General features: G+C 42.6%; 1 protein-coding gene across 4 annotated transcripts in view; it reads left to right on the plus strand.

Annotated features, from left to right (window-relative positions):
- The window catches only part of KCNQ2 (potassium voltage-gated channel subfamily Q member 2), a 92,398-nt gene that overhangs the window by 10,067 nt on the left and 63,394 nt on the right, over window positions 1-18,937 (plus strand). The window lies entirely within an intron of this gene.

Below are 18,937 nucleotides of genomic sequence, written 5' to 3' on the forward strand. Positions count from 1 at the left end.
ATGCACAGGGCCAGACTTTATGTTGCTTACTCAAGAGTATCCTGTGCCCAAAACTTACATGTACTGGCGGAAAATAACAAATCATACAATGTCGTATATCGAAGTATATTAACCTGAAATACCTCTGTCCCAAAGTCACTATGTACAGTTTATACCAACACCGTATAGCGGCTGAAATACAAATTACATTCATCACAAAAGTCTCATGTGCTCTCAGAATTACAGCAAAACCAAGATACACATTTACATTTTATATCCCATACTTTATACACAGTACGAAAACCTTACCCGCGCCTGTATATACCTACTTCTACAATCACCGCAGACGAAGTCGCGGGTACCAGCTAGTATTCCTATATATTTCAGTATATTTTCTGATTTAGTATTTTACCCCCTTCGTTTCAAAAGCCATAACTTTTTTCTGCTCACAGAGCAGTATGAGAGCTTATTTTTTGTGGGACAAATTGTACTTCATATCTAATATTCCACAAAGAAGCGGCATTTGTGCACTATTCTTGCGGGTATTGTTTTTACAGTGTTCCCTGCGCAGTCAAATTACATGTTACCTATATTCCTTGGGTTGGTATGATTACAACAATATCAAATTTACAGTATATAGTTTTGGTTATGTATTAACATCTTAAAAAAAAAAAAAAACTTTTAAAAAAAAGAATTTTTCCTGGAGTCTACATATTCTTACACCTGTAACTTTTTATCTACTTTTTATTTATGCCATTTCGGGTTGTTTGATGTTTTAATAGCTTTTTAGGACCAGGCCATTTTTTGGTTTCGCATTTTAATTTTTCCCTCCTCACATTTCAAGAGCCATAACTTTTTCATTTGTCAGCTCACAAAGTTGCATGATGGCTTATTGTTTTCGGGACAAATCGTACTTTGTAATGGCACTATTCAATATGCTGTGCAATGTACTGGGAAGCTGGAAAAAAATTCAGAATGAGGTGCAATTGCTGAAAAAATGCATTTGCGCCATTTTCATATGGGTTTAATTTTTACAGAGTTCACTGTTTGGTACAAATGACATGTTACCTGTGTTCTACGTGTCAGTACGAACACGGTGATACCAAATTTATATAGTGTTTGAAATGTTTTGATACTTTTTAAAAAATGAAAATTTTTCCAAAATACGGTAGATAAAAAAAAATTTGTGTCGTCATGTTCTGACACCTGTTTTCATATTTACATTTATGGAGCTGGTTGTGGTGTCTTTTTATGCGGGACAAGATGACGTTTCTATTGATACCATATGGGAAAAGATCTGATGCTTTGATCACTTTTTATTAAATTTTTTATAGGAAGCAAAGTGTTGAAAAAAACACTATTTGGCTATTTTTATTTTTTTTTGCCGCTACGCCGTTCGCAGTATGGAATAAATGTTTTCATATTTTAATAGTTCGGGCATTTTGGAGCACGGGGATATTTTATATCTGATCTAAGGAAAGGGGGGTGATTTGAACTTTTATATTTTTTACATTTTTTAAATACTTTTAAAAACTTTTTTTTTCTTCTTTTACATTTATGATCAGACCCCTTATATACCTTGAAACCTAGGGGGTCTGATCGCTCATACTATGCCTCTGGCATCGTCTAATAGAACTAATGCAGGGACAAGCCTGGAAGCCTTCAATAGGCTTCCGGCTGTCATACCAACCGATCGCCGCCCTCCTGTGACGTTCAGGAGGGCGGCGATCGGCGGGAAAATGGCGGCGCCTGTGCCGCCTGCACCGTTTACACGCTGCGGTCGCGTTTGACTGCAGTTTGTATACGGTTAACATCAGCGATCGGCTCGGGCACCGACCGTTGCTGTTAGTTGATTTTTTTTCTTGCTACAGCATTTGCTGTATGGAAAAAATATTTTTCTAAGTTTGTAAAGAGGCGTTCACACTTGCACCCGTGTCCGTGAAACTGCATAGGGGTCGGATTCTCGGAGGTGAGTTTTAAAACCCATTCATTTGGGACTGTATGCAGCCTCTCCATGGGGAAACCAGTTCAGACATTCAGGAATTTGTGTCTGCCCCCAAAAAATGGTTTCCTCTTGAAGAGGCTGCATATGGACACTGGAGGTTTGTTTTAAAAACCCATTAAAATGAATGGGTTTTAAAACTGACCACTGAGAAGCCATCCCCTATGCAGTTTCCCGGTGGAATAGGATGGAGACAGTGAGCGGACATTGGCGCAAATGTGAACACCCCCATACCTGGGTATTTTTGGACACAGGGGAACCTAATGTATTTATGTTTTAGACCTCCTAGGGGCCTTGAACCCCTGGGGGATCTTAACACTAAGGCAAAATACTGTAATGCCAATGCATTGCAGTGTATTACAAAATTAATACACTTCTTTTGCAGGTTGCCTAGCAGTGGCATGACAGGCCTGGGAACCTTGAATAGGTTCCTGGCTCTCTAAGCAACAGAACGCCACCCTCAAATCTTGTCATGGGGATGGCAATCCTAGCTATAAAATGGTGGCGCCCATCTGCTGCCACTAAAATTGTACCAAGGACAGTTTTGACCAAGGCATCTGTATGGTTGATGCTCAGGATCAGCGCCTATGATGGGACATTACCATAAAGATCAGAAGCCTGTGCTAGCAGTAACAGGCTGTTACTGCTAGTACAGGCTTCAGCCCTGTATGGTAATGGCCCTGACCATGTGACGTCTGGGACATTACCATACAGGCTTGAAGCCTACTAGGATTAACAATGGATCCAAGCGAGGTGAGTAACACTGTTTATTATATTCCATCACCTCCCCTGGGGCTCCAATTATTGTACTTGGAGGTCTGAAAAGACCCTTGAGTATAATAATAGCGGTAATGGGTTCGCAACCTCGGCCTGCTCATGGCCGCCCCCTGCATCCTATAGGGGGCTTCCATGAGCAGGCCCAGGGAGGTAGGTAAATAGGCCACTAGCTCCTGGGGATACTCCAGCAGGCAGCGGCCTATTAAAAAAAAAAAAAGTATGTTACTTACCTACCTTGCCACTGCTGCTACTGCTGCCGCTGCATCCTCCTTTCACCTGACAATAAGACGTCTGGGATGTGCTGGGATGGAGAGGTCTAAGCCAGCCCAGGATAGGGCCGCTTGGTTTGTTTTCAGAGCAGCCCTGTCCTGCGCTAGTTTAGAAAAAAAAAGTAAAAAAAGAAAAGTCAAATTGCTGCTGCTGCTGCCCCCTCTGAAAGTGCCACCTGAGGCAACTGTCTCACCTCGCCTCATTCATGGGCCCTGGTTCATGGGCAGTTGTTATCCCTTCAGGCATAGTAGACACATGTCATGGGAGGAAGGGATTGTCCACACTTTAAATGGCAATGATATTGGCTTCCACTGGAGTGGAAACAGTTTACCAGTTTTATTATGCATTGTGTGCCCGTTTTCTGGCATACATGGTATAAAAAGTAGCAATTTTTTTTTTGCTCAAAAAATTGTGACTTTTAATATCTGTGGTGTCCTGGCCACTTTCCCTAAAAGGGGGAACGGTGAGGATGTGCAGAGGGAGATCAGATTTATTATTATTTATGCCAGATTTCTGGTTTAAATGACAGGGGAAATGTATGCCAACTATAAGGATGAGCCTTGGTTATGAGGGCAAGGGTTGATAACGCCAGTCTTCATAAATCTGCTCCGGTGTCTATATAGTGCTTTATGCGCTGGTAGTTCTATTAGTAGCTTGGGCTAGGATTATTAGGCTGGAGTCTCATTTTCTAAAGGCAGTCTGCTTTTCACTCAATGAACACTTTGCAGCTGGTAAGGAGATAAGTGGCGCCACTTATTTCCTTTCCTGGCTATTTGCTTCACAATATCATTGAGTGCTTTGCTTCTATAAGGGGTAACTGGTGCTGCTTAACTCTTTCCCGGCAGTATACCTGTTTCTGTCACTGCGTGGTTTTCTTCTATAACAGGATAAGTGTTGCCGCTTATCTCCATGCTGACACACTGCTTATTACTGTCACTGTGCTTTGCTTCTGCTTCTCTCCTTGTAGGCAGTGTGCTTTCCACTGTCACTGAGCACTTTGCCTCTATAAGAGGATAAGCGACACCCCTTATTTCCTTGCCAGTAGTCTCCTTGTCACTGTCACTGAATGATTTGTTGCTGCTTAGGGGACAATTGACGATTAGGCTGGAGAGGGAGCAAATTTCATGAAGAAATACTTTTACTCTGCTCAAGTAGCACTCTGTGAGCACTATGCCGCTTATCTCCTAACCAGTAGGAAGAGTTCAGTGACAGTAGTGGAAGGAAGATTGTCATCATCACATGAAACTACAGCCTAATAACCCTAGTCGAGGTTACCAGTATAACAACTAGCATATACAGTGCTATAGAGACTGTTCCATTCCCTACAAGATCTCAAGCCAATCAGAGTGTGGACCCTCCCTTCCTTCTGTGCCACATGACACATGACGTGGACCACATAGGCAGCCATTGATTTTACTTGTCTATTATTTTGGTTGTGTAGTGAACGCTAAAAAAACAAAGCTTGTAAAAAAAAAGTGCCACAACGACATTTTTTCTCTAATTCCACCACATTCTGTTTTTTTCCAGGCTCCCAATACATTGTATGGAATATTACAATTTGTCCCACAAAATAAAGTTATTGCTTGTGGTAGGTAGGGAGTAGAAAATCGACTACCGAAAAATGACGGCGGTGGCAAAGAGTATTAAATTAATGGCACAAACATATGACATATGAGCCTTTTATTTTTTGTAACCACAGGGACTCCATCTGCAGAACATTGAGTGCAGCTCCATTGTTTAATATAGGCTGTAACTCAGGATCAATACAAGATAAGTAATGTATTGTATGTGCGCAGTGACTCCACTAGCGGAGTCGTGAGTGATGGTTTGGATTTAATGCAGGATCAATATAAGTTTAGTAACGTAATGTGTAGTCATGAGAAGAACAAAGTACACCCTCTTTAAATTCTATGATTTTATGTATCCTGACCAGGGATGTGCAAGATAATTTCCAGTCACAAACGCATTACACCTTGTCATTATTTATTTATAACAGAAATAAAGTCAAAATGTAGAAACAGTGTGCGAAAAATTAAGAACACCCTTACTGCTACCGCAAGCATTTAAAGGGTAAATAGCAGCCAGTGCTGCCAGTGATCATCTGCAAGTGTGACCACCTCTATAAAGGAGAACAGCACCGCGCAGACACCTAGTGCATTACCCCAAATATGCACTTGAAATAAACAACAAGATGTTGCTCACCTTAAGGGGTTGTGAAAGTCACAACTCCCTTATAAACCATATACACCTAGGTGTATCACCTATATAAAGGAAGAAGTTTTGGCAGTTTGCTGGTCTGGAGTATTGAGACATGTGTAAACACAATGCCAAGGAAGAAAGACATTAGTGATGATCTTAGAGAAGCCATTGTTCCTGCCCATCAACTTGGGAAGAGTTATAAGGCCATTTCCAAACAATTCCAAGTTAATTCCATGGAGAGATAAGGATTTGGGCTTGTTTGCAACCACAGAACCTGAGTACCTTCAACTTTGAACTTCTCTGTATCCTAAAGTATTCTAGAGTCAAATGTAAGGCCATCCATTCTAACAGCTAAAGCTTAGCTGAAACTAAGTCTTGCAACAGGATAGTGATCCCAAGAACAACAGAAAATTTACAACACAATGAATCAAGGTGTTGCAATGCCCCAGTCAAAGTCCAGACATCATCCCACCTGAAATACTGTGGTGGGACTTTAAGAGGTCCATGTATAGATGAATGCTCACTAACCTCAATGAACTGAGGCAACATTGTAAAGAAGAGTGGGCCAAAATTCTTCTAGAACAATGTGAGGGATTGATAAAGTCAAACAGCATGCCATGACTTCATGTTATTGCTACAAAAGGTAATTCTACAACCTGTTGGTTTATGGGGTGCACTTGGTATTTCACACTGACTTTTCAATTTGATGTCATTTTTGTTGAATAAATAGTGAAACAGCAGAACCTGTTGGATATTCTTGTTCATCTAAGGTTTTAGTAACCTAAGTCGGGACCCCAAGTAGTTTGGCCACGGAGGAAATGCAGCGGAAAAAAACGTGACGTTCTACAGTCCCTGCAAATTGGATGGGATTTGAGCGAATCCTATCCACACAGTGCAGAAAAATATGCGCAGTGGACATGCTGTGATTTCCAAAATGGTTACAGTCAATTATACATACAGAAACGCCATTATATAGGTCTGTGTATAGATGTATATGCGGAACAAGATTTTTCATTAAGACTATTGTAAAGTTGTCCTTTTCTGTTATAAGTGCATTGGAGCAGAAAAAAAATATTGGTTTGCAAAGGTAGACATGGGCTTTAATTGGAAGTTAGTCAGCCTTGCAACCATCGCTTAAAGAGGACCTTTCTTTTGACATTGGCAGTATTATATACCATTAGAAAGCTGTCAGATTTACCGGTATGGGCCCAAGTGCCATCCACTGTCAGAAGGGCTATGTAAGAGTACTGTCAGGGGAGGGTGACAGTGCCGACAATAACAACACCAATATCTCTGACACTGGGTTGCATACCGTCAGCTTTCTAGAGGTATATAATACTTTTGATATCAGAAGACATGAAAGGTTCTCTTTAAGGAAGTAAGAAAGGAATCATCGCTTCATGGTTTATTAAATGGATGAGTGCTGCATGGTGGTTAGGAGTGATAATGCCAGAATTCTGCAGTTAGGAGACTAGTTGTCTGCTGGTCATTAGAGAAACTTCTTTTAGCCGAATCATCAAATATAGAATCCAGTCGCTTTTACCCCTTATTTTTATTGCTGGTATTGTTTATAGAATTATTTGATTTTTATCATGCTTTGTCACAGACTTGTTCCCCCTGCATTCCAGGATGCAGGAGCCAAAATGCCTGTGTGCCTTGTTGATGTGACATCTTTATATTGAGATTTGCACTTTAAAAAGTTTTTATCTTTAAGTAAATAAATCTTGAGAATTTGTCTATTATTATTATTATTTTTTTTATTATTTTCAAGTTCTCTGTTTGCTGTTATCATACCTCCCAATTGTCCCAGACAGTGGCGTAACTACCACTATAGCAGCGGTAGCAGCTGCCACAGGGCCCGGGACATTAGGGGCCCGGTGACAGCTGCTACCGCTGCTATCATTATGCTCGGAGGTCTTTTCGGACCCCCGAGTATAATGATCGGGGCCCCCTGTTGGTGGAATACTTTCCACCAACAGGGGGCCCCGAAGCTGCAGCAACGGCTGAGACACAGGAGCTGCAGGTCTGGCTCCTGTCAGCGCTGCAGGACGTTCCCCCTCTCTCCCCCCTCCCTTTCTCTGCTGTCCTCTGCCCACCAATGAGAGGAGGAGGCGGGGCTTATCCCTGCCGAGCTCCTGCACAGAAGAGAAGAGGAAGAAGCTGCTCCAGGAAAATGAAACTGAAGATACACAGGTACGTACTGGGGTTACTATACTTATTACTATCAGGCATTTGGGGGGATTACTTGTGTTTTAGTAACTCCATGTGCCTCATAGTAATAGCAGTTAACCCCATCATCTCCCTCACATTAACCCCTGTTTGCCTCACCATAAGAGTTACTGATATGTGAGACATATGGGGGTAATAGTAATGAAGATACTTTATTATTACCTCCATGTCTCTCACATATCAGTAACTCTTATGGTGAGGCACACAGGGGTTAATGTGAGGAAGATGATGGGGTTAACTGCTATTAATATGAGGCACATGGAGTTACTAAATTGTAATGCACAGGACCAGATTTTTTTTTATCCACAATTTGTCCTGGTATAGCGGTCAGCGGTGACAGTATTTAGTCCTGTAGGGGCCACTAAGGGACATAATACTGTGTGCAGGGGGCCACTATTGGGTATAATACTGTGTGCAGGGGCGACTAAGGGACATAATACTGTGTGCAGGGGCCACTAAGGGACATAATACTGTGTGCAGGGGCCACTAAGGGACATAATAGAGCGCGCAGGAATGCGTAGGAGGGACTCAGTCGAGATCTTTGGTGTCGGGGGGGGCCCCATGTCAAAAGTTCGCCACGGGGCCCCGCCATTCCTAGTTACGCCACTGGTCCCAGAATCAGCCGACGGGAGGTATGTCCCAGTTTCAACTCATCTGTGTCTTCTCTGGACGCAGATGAGTTGAATACATGAATGGTGAAGCAAGAGGAGCTCCATGCTTTACCATTCGACCCCTGTCTCTACTCTGGGAACTGAAGGCGCGATGTGATGACGTCATTCACATCGCGCCAACTGCTCCCTGAAGATTTCGGGAGCAGAACCTGAAGAGAAGATCAGTAAGGAACAGGACAAGGTGTGTATTAGGTTTTTATGTTTGTTTTTTACCAGGAGGGGGAGTTTCAACTGTGGGGGCACCTGGAGAGGTGACATTAAACAGGGAGTAGATGGAGTGGACATTATATTCTGGGGATATATGAAAGGTGGGCCCTTTTTGTATGTCTGTTTTCAAGACATTAATGAAGATCTTCTGCCTTGAGGTTTTGTGTCTAGAAACTCAAAATAGTGGACAGTGTTCATTGTTGTAGATGTGTTTATGTTGTTGCCCCAGAGCTTCAAGTTATTCCTCTGCTGATGTTCCCATCTCTATAAAGTATTTTCAAAGTTCCTGCCTTTTTTCTTTGATATAAATTTGGGAATTTAAGCCCCATGACCCCCTGGTCAGGACACCAACATTTAAGTCCTGTTCACCAACACTCGCACAAATGCCAACATCTGGGTTTGGTTTGCAAACAAACCTATTACTATTTATGCAAACTCTTCTCTTCTTAGGGCAAGACGGGCCAAATTTATTTGAAAATGCATAAAAGCAACATTTTTGCCTCTGCTGTGGGATTTGGCAGGCTGAGCATGAGTGGGACTTATGTACTATTGGGTATTACCGATCCATAGCTATGGAAAGCATACAGGTCCATTCATTTCTATGACCAGATTCATACATCATAGTTTTTACGATTCAGTGTGGGGACAGAAGAAACAAGCAGAAAAATATGGAGCAGGTCATATTCCTGCCTCTTTTTTTGGCTCAGTTTATCTACTCTATTGATAAAGTCAGTGGAAAACTTGGACTGCACTTGGATACCATCCATGTGCGGTATGTCCTATTTTGAACCTGCACACAACTACGGTCATGTGCATAGGGTGTGTCTACGGTCAAATGTTGGGATGAAACCCAAACATGTCTACGGTTAAATGTTGGGATGAATCCCAGACATGTTTATAGTGGAAAATTTCTCAATTCTTGAAATTAGGATTTTGAATTAATATAGTGGTATACAGGACATACTGCCTCCATGACCCCAAATACACCTCGCCACACTGCACCAATTATGGAATCCAAGCACAGAACTTCCCTGGAATGTGTCAATATTAAATGCCAGATGTCCCCAATTTTCCCCCCATCGATTTCTCATCTGCTTTATAACTAGATTATAGCAAGCAAGGCCTGTTACTCAGTGACTGAGCAAATGAACTCCACTGCCATGAAGAATGCAATGCCAGGCTCCTGCTCAAGCATAATTCAATAAGCGCCGGCATTAAACCTGTGATAATTTGTCATTACATTGTGGGAGGTGTAACTATGACTGCAAGTACGTCAGCAGAATAAGAAATTGTGCTGGGGGTTAGATATCAGGGAGGGGCAGGGTTAGGGCACTAGTTTGCAGCTTGTAAATTCCAGGATCTGGACAGTGATGTGCTGGTGAAAGGGCTCAAGGGTTACTATATTTTATGCTAAAAGCTGAGCACTTGAGCTCCAGGCCACGGCTATGGATTTTCTAGTCCCAGTGGTGATGCATTAGATTAGGGGATGGATTTGTGTATATTGTAGGATTTACTGACACTATTTATTGCTCCATGTGAATGCAGTGGGATAGTCAGATATTATAGGGCATTTCAATAATTCATTGACTCATATTGTAGTTGCAAACACTATTCAGTCATATCTAATCATAGGAAACCAGGGTGGCAAATGGTATGGCTGCCAAAAGTGACAACTTCGGAAAAGTGACATCAGGGAGCTTTAGTGCCGTGCATGATTTTATTTTACCATATACCCCCCTGAATTAAAGCAAACCTCAGACTAGGCTCTCTAAACAAATAAAGACCTTAGATTAGCCCTCTTAGGTTAAAGAAATGTAAGACTTTTTAAAGTTTTCTGTACTAGAAATATTGATGACCTATCCTAAATAGAGGTCAGTAAACTGTGGACTTCTGACGCCCACCTCCCCATTGATTAGCAGTTCTCAGCAACTAATAGACAATAGAGCAGGAAGCAGACAGCTCAGTTCTCTCTGTAATTCTATACAGGCTGCATAGGTTCCTGTAGGAGGCATATATTGAAACTTCCGAGCCTCTGAACCTTAGTGATCAGCAATTTCTTGTTAAGGAATACACCTTTAAGTCACCAGATGCACCTGTGACTGGGTGCATTTAGTACCTCTGTACCTCTTATATCTGTGCTTCTGGTTTCTTTCCTGCACAGTGCAATTGCTTTGAGCTTATTGTTTTTTGGGTTGTTGAAACATATTTTTCCATACTAATAAATATGTGTCAGACTCTACTCTTGGTCCATTAGTTTTTTTCTGTATAGGTGTCCTGTGGCCCAAAGCTCCTCACAGGCTGGGGAAGAGGAATAAATTATTTATTTATGCCCACTTTCCAGATTTTAGGGCAGGACCTCTTTGAATTGTACGCAATAATGATACTTTTACAAAAAGTCTATTGAAAACTCTATAGCAATAGAAGCAGTGACTGCTCCCACTGACCCGAGTGTGGTCTTCCTACATTGAGGTCTAACCCATTAGTTAATGGTCATATGTGGCCCTTATATTTTACATGAGGTCCTTAGCTTTTATAAGATGAAGTTTGGTGACTATGATTCTTCTGCCAACAATACAGAGATCAGTGGAATGGGGTTATCTGTAGATGAGCAGATCTTATGCATCTGGATATTACTAATGTAGAAAATATGATTGCCAGCTATAACACATGGCACATATGCTGCAATATCATCTCCCTTCACTCTTTGGCTGGATTCCTTACTGTCCTAGAAGTGAGATATTTTGTTGTAGGTCTGCTATTATTTGTTATCAGGCATTTTCTTGTCCATATTGGACTTCAGTGCTCTAGAGCAAGGGTACTCTACTTCTTTTGGTAAAGGTGCATTGACCGATGTCTACCTTCAGGTGAAGGTCCAAGCTGAACATGTCTAGCATTTACCTTCTTTTTCAGATCATAAGGGTAAGTTCACACAGGTTTTTTGGTCCGGAACCTGAGGCGGAGGTGGACTAAAATACGGGTAGCTGAAACTGGATGCCGCTGCAGTGCACCGGTATCCAGTCGCACATTGCGCTCTGGATTAGGCCCAAATGAATGTCATGAGGCGAACCCGCCTGAAAGAATGAGCATGTTGCTTCTTTTTCTGGGAGCCGGAGCAAACAGCTGAAAAAGAACTGACCAGCTCCCATTGATTTCAATGGGAGCTGTCTTTTTGGTCAGGATTTTGAGACGGATACGGTCTCAAAATCCTGACCAAAAAACCCTGTGTGAACTTACCCTAAGACCTGACTGACTATAGGACACACCCTAGGCTTAGACAAGAAAAATGAGGAAAAGCTGTTTTATATGAATTTAATCTTTCCTGGTGGTCAGATGGAGTAAATGGATTAAGGAGCATTATACTGAATGGGGGCACTAATGAGACATTGTACTGTGTGAAGAGTACTAGCGTCTAGTTATTCTGTATGACATAAGATATTTATATTGTCTGGGAATATTAAGAAGTATTATACTTTGTAGGCGAGCACTATTGGGACATTAGTGCCCCACCATTAAGCACAATTCCCTATTAGCGGTCTCCCTGTTATAATGAATTACCAATGTCTTGCCCTATACAGTATAATTGCCCATTTTTTCCCCCTCACAGTATAATGCTCCTAGGCATCCCCGCAAACATCTGATACTAACAGCAGTTTGGAGAAACATTCATCTCCTGACCACTGTCCCTATGCTCTGATATCTTACAACAGCAATGATCAGCAATTGTCCCTACTGCTTACACAGAAACTGCGTAGATAGAGGGGGCAATTGCCAATCCCTGCCACTGCTGTTGTGGAACTAGGAACAACCTAATGGGTTGAAGTTGGGACATGCCTCCCACCAACCAAGACAGCCGAACAGGACAAAGAATTCGGGAATATTTCACTGAATCCGGGATGGTTGGGAGGTATGCCTCGCCTTCCTCTGATTTCATGTTGGGCTCCTTTACAGCTCTAAGGTCCTCACCTTCGCCCATGTTGGCATTCAATATGTATCCTGTTCCATGTTTGTTTTCTGTATGATAAAGTAATCTTCCACTTTGGTTTCTTCAATACTCTATCTCTCTCTCTATTCTTCTTCAGCTTGTAGCATCTTTTATTCTTTCTGTATTCCAATCTTTATCTCATTCCACATGTTTCTAAGCTCTAGACTAGAGATATAGATTTGATGATTAAGATGCCAGATTCATGACTACAAGAAGACAACCATCAAAAACTGTATAAAAAATTGGTTTTCTATAGGTGTGATACTCTTGAAGAACATGGCCAGTAGACATAATATCTGGTGGATCTGGAAATGTGTTCTGGATAAGGGAGAGGTCTTTTTTTTGGAGAGGTTTAAAAAAAAAAAAATATATATATATATATATATATATATATATATATATATATATATATATATATATAATATCAGGCACATCCTAAAGCCAAATGTAGTGGTGTTTCTCTTATGTGAGCCGGTCTAAGTCAGAATGAGTTTTCAGTATCTGGATGTAAACCGGAATGTTTTCCTTCACTGGTAACGATGATTGTTGTTCTGTACTGCACACAGAGGATTGTCTAGACCAGGGGTCCTCAAACTTTTTAAACAGTGGGCCGGAGGCAGAGCAAATCGCACAGACATCGGGAGCGGTGCCCTCCATTAGGTAAAGTGAAGTGCGCTCCATGGCCTGGCCCGAGCTCCCCAGGAACTTCATTATAAATGCACGCCTGCCAGCGTTGTCGGCAGGGCCAGACAGAAGTGCTTGGCGGGCCGCATGTGGCCCTCGGGCCGCACTTTGAGGACCCCTGGTCTAGACTGGGTACAATTAGATCTGTACTGGGTTTTCTCTACTGGGTCTTCTCCTTCTCTGTTAGAGAGATTGAAAATTTGGGGAAATTATAGTGTGCACCCCCCCATATGTGTATGATAACTCATTTGGATTCTCTCAGTAAATATCTATATCATTCGTATTGTATGGTGATTTATTGTCTATGCTCTAGCAATGAATGGGTTAATAAATGAATGGGTTAATTCTAAAGCTTCATTTAGTATGCTTGCCAAGGATGAGGAAAATGTCATGTCAGCAGAAATGGACCTGGATCCGGCTCCTCTTGAAGCTGCCGGGTCCAGTTTCACGGTTAAAAGCTTTAAGTAAATGAAATGCGGTTTTATTGCAGCTCATTTGTGTTATCCGCTTGTTTTGCATCCACAATTGTGTGCAATCTCCCAACATGATCATCCAGGCTATGCCCATGTGAATAGTGCCATTGACAGGGGGGAACCCACTAGATTTCTATGATTTTCAATCACAATTTCTACTTACATAGTTTATTACGTCCAAGGAGTGTACAAAGGACCAAGGGACATTCTATATGGGTGGAGGAAAAGCATCTTTATAGGAAGGGGTTCTGTATAGTTAGAGTAGTAAAACAATGGAATAGCCTCCCCGAGTGGAAGCAATGGCAGATACCTTATCAGCCTTTAAAAAGGACATGGTTGGCATCTAATAAAAAATAAGGTCGAGGGTTATGATTAATTTACCTAAAAATTATAGAAACTATATTTTTAAAGGTAAAAGATTAATCCAGAGATTTATTCTGATTGCCAAATTTGGAGTGCAGAAGGAATTTCCCCCCCAATATGGTGGAATTGGCATCTGCTTGAAGCCACCACGGAACGAAAATGCAGCTAAAAAACTCATTTTTCATTGAGTTTTTGCTGCGTTTCTCTCTGCTTTTTTCCTACCATATTAAATCTACAGGGAAATCGCTTGCAATTTTGCAGCTAAAATTAACATTCTTCTTTTTTTCAGAAACACACGTTTTTTAAAACGCAGTTTTTCCGCACAATGTGTGGATTAGATTAATGAAATCTCATTCATTTTTCTGGTACTATAAAACAGTGTTTTTTTCCTGCTCTGTTATTGCAGTAGCCAAATGTAGGGCCTTAGCCAGAGGCGTAATTTGTGGGGGTGCAGAGGGTGCAGTCACATCGGGGCCCAGGAGCCTTAGGGGGCCCATAAGACAAGGAGACCCACAGATTACCCTAACCATTACTATCAAGAATTTGCTATAGAGACGAGGTAGGGGGCCCCGGACAAAAGATTGCATTGGGGCCCACAAGACTTTAATCACACCACTGGCCTTAGCCTTATAGCGGTTTTTGCCTTCTTCTGGATTAACACTATAGGGTTATCTGTTGAACGTGATGTACTTGCACCATTATGTCACCCCATTAACTATGTAACTATTCAAGGCGTTCAGCTTATAAATTTACTAGTGTAATTGCAGAGGTATGAGACATGTTGTGGCTCTGATGTCACTTTATACTAGGGAATTGATATGCTAGAAATGAGCTCAGCCCGCACGGTTATCCATGTGCAGTTGTCATGGCAATCATGTAAGCTATCATCTGTGTACCCTGGACTATTGGTCTGTTCATTGCAGTAGACTGAAATACGGCACTGTGTAGGAAAAAGCAGTGACCCAATAGTATACCATTCCTGTAGAGAGATGATATTTGGTCAAATAAAGGTATCAAAGCTGAGTCTGTGCTGGACGTGGCAGGGCCAAGATTCTGTTGGATGTAGCAGTGCTGAGCTTCGCATAGACCCAGTAAAGATGTGTTTCTTGCTGATGAAGCAGAGCTGAGTGTCTGTTAGATGCAAAGCCAAATTTCTATCACATTCAGCAGAGATTAAATTCATTTGGCCCTAATAAAAAAGTGAGTTTCTTTCAGATGTAACAGAACTCACTTTGTTTTGGATGCGGCAGAGCTCAATTTGCACCATTTGAGGCAGGTTGAGTTTGGTATATGGCGCTGTCTAATTTTTGATATTACACACGACTGCGGGAACCTAGGTTATTATTACTATTATATGTTGAAGTTACGTGTCCCTAAAAAGAAAATTCACAAATTTAGCTTTGCTACTGTACATTTGTCTGTACAATTGAGCCCTGTAATTGGTCAATTCGTAATTGCCTCCAAATCAAGAACATTCATCAAATCTGATCCTACCTCACCCCTTGGGCGGAGGCCCTACATTGCGGATAAGCAGCTTTCTCTGTTGTAGATTGTGTTGCATTTTCGAGCAAAAGCCAGGAGTGGATTGAGCAGATGGGAGAAGTATAAATGCTTCCCAGATATTTCCCATTCCTTCTGTAGCCACTGCTAGATTTAGCTAAAGAAAAATGCAGCAAAATCTGCAACAATATAAAGCAGCTTTTCACCAACGTGGGGCCTTAGCCTTAAACTTCAAAAATGCTAGTCTATGTCTTCATAATCTCCTGCACAGACTACTGTAACACCCTTCTCTACTGCCTCCCAGCAAATGTTCTTGCTCCTTTCAACCCCTAAACCCCTTCAAACCTTGCTCCCCTCCTCTAAACTCTGCTGTTCACTTAATCTATTTCTCCCTCCATTTTATTCAGCCCTCCCTTTGGCCAGTCCCTTCACTGGTTACTCATTGCCCAGAAAATAGAGTTTTAGGGGACATTCACATACAGTAATGCGGTGCTGATTCTGGCTTGATAACTCGCGTAAGCATCAGCCCTGCAAAACAGAATCCTATTGAGTTCAATGGGTTCCGTTTAACACGCGTAACACATTGAAATCAATGGGAGTCTTTTTAACCCAGTGATTCAGCCAGAATCAGCACCGCGTTACTCCGTGTGAATGCCCCCTTAGGGTCCATTCACATGGGGGAAAATGGTAAGGAATTTGGTGTGGAATTTCAGCGTTGAAAAAAAAAGCCTCCCATTGACTTCAATCACGCCGCACCTCCCATGAGGCGACCTGAAGCAACCGCTTCAGGTGGCGCTATGCCAGGGCCCTGGGGAGGGCGGCATTTTTGCTTACCTAAGCGAGTCCAGGACAAGCTGTCCTGGACTGGCTTAGCGTCATCGTCACTGAGTGGTGGATTGGGGAGGCCCTGTGGACGCAGCGTTGCTCCAGCGGCCTCCCCTCACGCTCAGGCAGAGAGCAGGTCCTCTCCCTGCCTGCTCTCTGCCTGCTAACGCAGCTCCACCACGCCCCCCTCGCTCCGTCCCGCCCCCTCCGCTCCGCCGGGGGGCGGCTTTCTGTTGTCCACCTCGGGCGGCGAAAAAGGTTGGTTCACCCCTGCTTCAATGGGAGGCTTTTTTTCAGTACTGATATTCCACACCATTTTCCTCTGTGTGAATGGCCCCTATGATGTTAATGTTGACATACAAAGCCATCCACAACCTGTCCCCTCCTTACTTCTCCAACCTAATTACTTGATAAAATAAGATAATCCTTTAATAGTCCCACCATGAGGAAATTCAGTGTATTACAGCAGTATAGATAATACAATGATAATACAAAATAGAAAAGCTACAAAAGAGGCATTGCAGTGACAGTTGGTATAGATAAAAAGATAAAGGTAAAAAAATAGTAGAAGGGATATCACAATTTATGGATCTTTCAGTTCTTTGTATGGAGTGATCTCCACTTAGCTCGGTGTTGGTTGTACAGCCTAACCGCAGCTAGGAGGAAAGACTTCCGATAGCCCTTCTCACACTTATGCCCTGTTCACATTAGCGTTTGGATTCCGTCCTGGGGAGTCTGCATGGTCCCCCCCCCCCCGAATGGAATACCAAGCGCAAGTGCAAAGCGCTGTGCTGGAAAAGCACACGGACCCCAAAGAGTATAATGGGGTCTGTGTGCTTACCGCCAGATCTCCGCAGGGATCGTGCGGACAGGAAAGTAATTCCCCATCTATTTTCCTGTCCGCATGATTTGTGCGGGCAGTGCACGGCAAGCACACGGACCCCATTATAGTCTATGGGTTCCGTGTGCTTTTACAGCACAGCGCTTGCAATTGCATTTGTATTCCGTTTGGGGGGTCACCATGCGTACTCTCCCCGGACAGAAAACAAAAGCAGATGTGAATGACCCCTTAGGGTGAAGCAGTCGGTGACTGACAGTACTGCCCAGAGTTATCATGGGCTCATGCATGGGATGGGAATTATTCTCCAGCAGTTTGAGTTTCTCTCAACTATTGTCCACATTCTGGTGGGACAATAATGAAGTGAGGTGGGGAAGTGTTTTTCCACCCAGTTAGGGTTATGGGGCGTTAAATTTGTTGAAACAAATTTATCTTTATAGAAGTGGAAGTCTCTTTTAATTTATATATGTGCATTCATATGTCTGTAGCATTTTTCAGCATCTGGATGTGCACAAGAATGGATATAAAAATCATTTGCAAAGCATGAATGCAGACTATGAGTAAGTGGGCAGTAGTGCCTGGTATCCACTCAAGGCAAGGCAGTGCAGTGTCATGATGTGAAAGCAGGAAATCAAGGCAAATGGCCGGCTGCAGAATGTGTGTTTGCTACAATGTAAGAGCCGCCAGCAGCTACAAGTATTTCAGGATATGAGAGTTGTACTGTTCTTGTTGAGAACAGTCAGGTGTTATGGCAACAGACCTTAATGTAAAATGCTATCTGAAGAGTACAATGGAGACTGACTGAAGGTCACAAAGAAATCATAGAGGCAGCAAAAATCCCTCATCAGCGAAGAGTATTTCAGGAGAGTAGCCTGCCGACTATGTGTGGGACAGTGACCCACATTGACATGTAATAATGTTAGTGAGGTCAGGGCTGCATGTGACAAGGGTATTGGTATAATATTAGTTGGAGAACAGAGACAAATGATATATTGCCTAGTGAGCATTACCCATGGCCACTTTGATCAAAAGGCAAACAATGCATTTGCACTGGGTCTTATTCTAGCAGAGGCCCCCTTGGGATAGTGGGACAGTCCTGCACTTGCTGTCCCACTGTTTCGAGTAGTAGATCAGGGCTGCCGAAGAATTGAAGGCAATGGTGAAGCAAGAGCCTGTTCTGAATTCATAGGGTCAATCATGTCCTGGCGTGTCTTCTCTGGACGCAGATGAGCTGAATGCAATAATGGTGAAGCAAGGAGCCGTCTATTTCCTGCTTTACCATTCGGCCCCTGTCTCTTATATTGTAGGGAGGCATTATACTGTGTAAGAGCCACTAAAGGGCATTATACTATGTGGGGGGCCATTGAGGGGACATTATAATTTGTGCAGGTCAGATATTTCTAAGTAGGGGGGGGGGGCACTTATGAAACATTTGAACTGGGTCCATCAATGTGTTAAAACGGCCCTGGTGTGACATACCAGCAGCACAGAATATTTCAGAACAGCAGCTGTGTCAGTGACCTGATTACTTATGCAAGAGTGTAAAGACGGTGTAAGTAAGAATAAGGAGGCTTGTAGAAAAGGAAAAGTGTCATGAGCAGGTGGGGTGATGAAGGAGGTTACAGACTAACAAACAAGTCTTCAAGCAGCACAGAATATTTACAAAGATCAAGTGAGAGACACAGCCTGACCTGGCCAGTTATGTGATGTTATGTTAGGACAAAGTGGCCTAGTTAATACAAGAGCAACATGGTGCCCTAGCAGCACAGAGTATTTCAGCAGATGAGTGTACTCAGGTTGTGGAAGGTCATGACTAGTGATGAGCGAAAGCGAACCACACAATTCAGGTTCAGCTCATCCCTAAAGCTGGCTGATTGACTGCTGAACATACTGTGTATACTGTGTATACTGCTGAGCATACTGTGTATACCGTGTAGA

Source organism: Leptodactylus fuscus, chromosome 6 (genome assembly GCF_031893055.1).
Source record: "Leptodactylus fuscus isolate aLepFus1 chromosome 6, aLepFus1.hap2, whole genome shotgun sequence".
Classification (NCBI taxonomy): Eukaryota; Metazoa; Chordata; class Amphibia; order Anura; family Leptodactylidae; genus Leptodactylus; species Leptodactylus fuscus.